Source organism: Canis lupus, chromosome 22 (genome assembly GCF_011100685.1).
Source record: "Canis lupus familiaris isolate Mischka breed German Shepherd chromosome 22, alternate assembly UU_Cfam_GSD_1.0, whole genome shotgun sequence".
NCBI classification, from domain to species: Eukaryota; Metazoa; Chordata; class Mammalia; order Carnivora; family Canidae; genus Canis; species Canis lupus.
In genome coordinates, this window is record NC_049243.1 from 23,627,233 (window position 1) to 23,631,613 (window position 4,381).

General features: G+C 34.2%; 1 pseudogene; it reads right to left on the minus strand.

The window, feature by feature from the left end:
- Nucleotides 1-259: 259 nt before the first annotated feature.
- LOC111091738 lies at nucleotides 260-4,118 on the minus strand (annotated as a pseudogene).
- Between the last annotated feature and the right edge of the window lie 263 nt (nucleotides 4,119-4,381).

Below are 4,381 nucleotides of genomic sequence, written 5' to 3' on the forward strand. Positions count from 1 at the left end.
ATATAGAATTAAATGAAATGAGAATACACCATATTAGATTTGTAAGGCCATGCTAAACCAGTGCTGAGATAAAAATCAGTGTTCTACCAACACTGTTTACCTTAGAAAACAGGAAAATTTTTAGATCAATAATTTGAGCTCCCTCTCAAGAAATTAGAAAAACAACAGCAAAATAAATCCAAAGCCAGCAGAAAGAAGCAAATAATAGACAAGAGAGAAAAAGAAACACATTTAAATTGAAAATAAGAATACAGAAGAATTAATGAAACATTGCTGTTTCCTTAAAAACAAAAACAACAAAAAGTTAAAAAAACATCTAGCAATACTGACAATATATAAATAAATGTGTTTATGGATATTTGTGTACACATGTGTACATATATGTATATGTGTGTATAGATATGAAATGTCCATGTTGAATGCCACTGGCATCTTTTTGATTGCCACTGTTCTTATGAAAATATTCAGTAGGGACATTTCACAATGAACATACAATTACTATTTAATATTTCACTAAATCTTCTTGACATCCTTAAGAAATCCAACATTTCATGATTATAGATATCAAACCAGGAATAAGGTATTCATATAATATAAGTGTGTGATACACATTTACTGATTATAAACTATCTCCATCTAATTAATCAAAATTCCCATTTTATGATTCATTTACTTATAATGTTTCTGAAATGCAATACTCTAAATCTTACCCTAATGTGAAAGTATAACAAATAATATTTCATTTTTCTCTTATTATTGTATATTTGGTAATAATTGGACCTATTATTTTAAATTCAGTGTTCACCAGATAGCTCCATATGAAATTGCCAGAAACTCTAATGGTTCCAGAATATACTTTAGGGATCTGTGTTATTTAATTTTTTTAAATTTATAATTGTGATGTCTTACAAGTACATGCATCTTGGGATCCCTGGGTGGCGCAGCGGTTTGGCGCCTGCCTTTGGCCCAGGGCGCGATCCTGGAGACCCAGGATCGAATCCCACATCGGGCTCCCTGCATGGAGCCTGCTTCTCCCTCTGCCTATGTCTCTGCCTCTCTCTCTCTCTGTGTGACTATCATGAATAAATAAATAAAATCTTTAAAAAAAAAAAAAAAAAAAACAAGTACATGCATCTTATAAGGCACAATGTTATATTTTATGAATTACTATTAGTTTTTCTAAAATTTATATTTCAGGGTCTAAGTCTTCCAGAAAACAATGACACTCTAATGCAACAAAAAGGTTCCCAGAGTGGAGGAATCATTCTGATAAGAAATAATCAGCCTTAATAGAGATACATTGCCTCAGTTTTAATTTTAAATGGCATATTTTGGATAGCCATAGAAAATTATATTGAGTTCTAAGATTAAATAGTGAAGATATTTTACCATTAACCATTTTCCTAAAGACATATAGGGTATATAGGGTTCTCAGCAAGCACCAGATGAACCACTTTTTTGGTTTTCCCACACCGACATTTTTTTTTCTTCTTTCAAATTTGTGCACATTTGTCAAAAATTTTCAAACTTTGCACTTAAAAATCTCATCATTTTATGTAAGTAAATCAAACTTTGGTCAGATTTGTTATTAAATGTTAAACAAATCCAAAGGCAAATTGAAGATTTCATTTAGACCAAATGGATATGTAATTTGTAATTTTACATGTGTGTTCGTGTGTGTGTGTTGAACTAAAACTAGCTAAAAGACCAATTTGTCAAATCAAACCCACAGGAATCCCTCTTACCCAAATTAAATTTTACTAATAACTTCAAAGGTTCTATCAGTAAGTAGACACAGGTGAAGCAGAGGTGTGTGGCACATCTTAGAAGGCCCTTTCCTTTCTACAACTGGACACACACTCCCTGGTAAAGAGCAGTAAGTGAATGAGGTCCTAAATGAAGTATTGTATCACCTTACACAGCAAGAAACATTCATTTTATGAAACATCTCCATCTTTTTACCACATAAAGTTGACTACTCTACTTACCTAACATTGTGGAGCTAGGCATCATAAATCCATAGATTGCAGGAATATTTACACAAAACAATCATAAACTAGTAACATACTATTAAGAGTATTTCGAAGGTCAATACTCTCCCTTAGCAAATACTGTTTACCTTGAGGTCTGGTTAGCTTGCTTACGATGATATTAGATTGGAACATTTGTATTTTCTCCCCTGTCAGTGCCTGATTATGTAACTACAGATAAATGGATCACAGACCAGCTACTTTATCCCCTTCCTCTTCACTTTTTATACGAAAAGAAGCCATTTAATAATGTGCACTCCATTGTATTCCATTTTTAATTTAGGTTGGAATCAACTTACAAAGCAATGCTTATTTATCTTTACTCAATTTTAATGCTGGACAAATCCTCCACAATAGCTAGAAAGAGATCCCTGAATAAATGCTAACAAGCAGCATATACAGTCTTCAGATAAGCTTGCAATGAAATTCTAAAATTGTTGAGATTGCACATATAGCATTTCCTTGGGCCTTAAAGTGACACTCAATAATATCTATTCTTATTTCTAAATAGGCATTAAAAAGAATACATTTTAATACACCAAAAATATGTATATATAATTCTGAAAAATGATTAAATTTAATCACGTGTTATTTTACTATGTTTTATTTAAATATTAGCTTCACAGTTCTATTATGCTTTATATATAGCACTTTATGTTTGGAAACCTTTACTTCCAATTATTTTGATAACATTTTTAATTGGACATCCGATTAAAATCATAACCATGAAAATGCAATACTATAAAACCCTTTTGATTGCAGCAATGATAGTGATAAAATATCTCACAAAGTAAAGAATGCTGGAAGTTATACTTCCTAATTATATTTTAGGCTGTTTATTCAACCATGGATTTATTGACCTATATCTACTACTCTTAATCCCAGCTATTCTTTATTCAGTTCTCCAAACATTCTATTTCAGAAAGTTTGGAAATGGCATTCCTTAGTATTTACCTTTCAGGTCACAACTTTAGTGACACTTCTCCAAGCATAATTGCCCAGGAACCTCAACTAGGTGATAATTCCCACTTCGGCACTTTGCTAGTACCCGTACTTCTTCATTAGCATTTGTGGTGTTTTAGTAATGTATTTGTGTAATTACACAATATCTATCACAGCTCCTAGAGTACAAGCTCCATGAAGGCTGTGGATGTATTTCATTACTTCACATTTTTATTCTTAGCATCTAACACAGACCTAGTTCACTGAAGGTATTCAGGATGCCCTTGCTTATAGAGATAGAGATAAAAGAAAGAGAAAGAGAGAGAGAGAGAGGGAGGGAAGGAGGGAGAGGGAAGAAGGGAGGGAGGGAACAGGAGAGAGGAAGGAAGCAAGGAAGAAAAGAAGGAGGAAAGGAGGGAGGGGAGGAAGGAAGGAACTTAAATGTGTCCACTTTATTAAGTATCAAAGGACATGAGGGCGTAATTGCCCTCTGTGAGCTTGGGCATTCACTAAAACTTAACTCCTAATATGGAGGAGAAAAAATGCATTTCTCCAAAATTTTTCACTTTACACATTCTTACATAGGATTAACTAAGGATTATCCAGATTTACTGTTATGGGTTGAATTGTGTCCTCCTAAAGTTTACATATGGAAGTCCTAACCTCCAGTACCTTAAAATATAATCATATTTGGAGATAAAATCTCTCTTTCTTTTTAGTATTTTTAATGACTGAGACAAAAAAGATCTAACTTTTTTGTTCCACAGCTTCTAGAAGAATCATTTGTTCTTATCAGTCATACCTCTCCTCCAACTTGACCCTGGCATCTCCTTGGGCCTCATATTTAAGAGCTGTGTCTCTGAAGACATTCTTGTTGACAACACTTTTTTGCAAAGGGATATCCATAGTACCTTTGTGGTAATGAGATGATTATAGTTATAAACTTTTGCAAAAGACTTGATTTTTGACCTCTTGGCAATTTTCTTCTCACCCGTGGCAGCTGTCACTTTGTGGGGATGGTGGTCAGTTCCAGCCACTGGAATTGTAGGGATGGCCTGAGGTGCCATGATCAATGTTTTTCATGATGACAGCTTTGCATCCAGAGCAGTGTTGGGCCAGGACCAGCACCAACTTCCCAGGTTTCATAAACAGCCACTTGAGCCTGTAGCAAAAAGAAGAAACAGCACTTCCACTCAAGATAAAGTCTTTAAATGGGTGATTAAGTTAAAATTAGGTCTTTAAGGTAGCCTATAATCCAATATGACTGATGCCCTTATAGGAAGAAGAAATATGGAAAGTGCCAGAAACGTGTGTGCACAGAGGACAGACCATGTAAGGACACAGTGAGTGTGTGGTGGCCAACTGCAACACAAAGAGAGAGGCCTCAGAAAAAACTAAACCTACCAAGA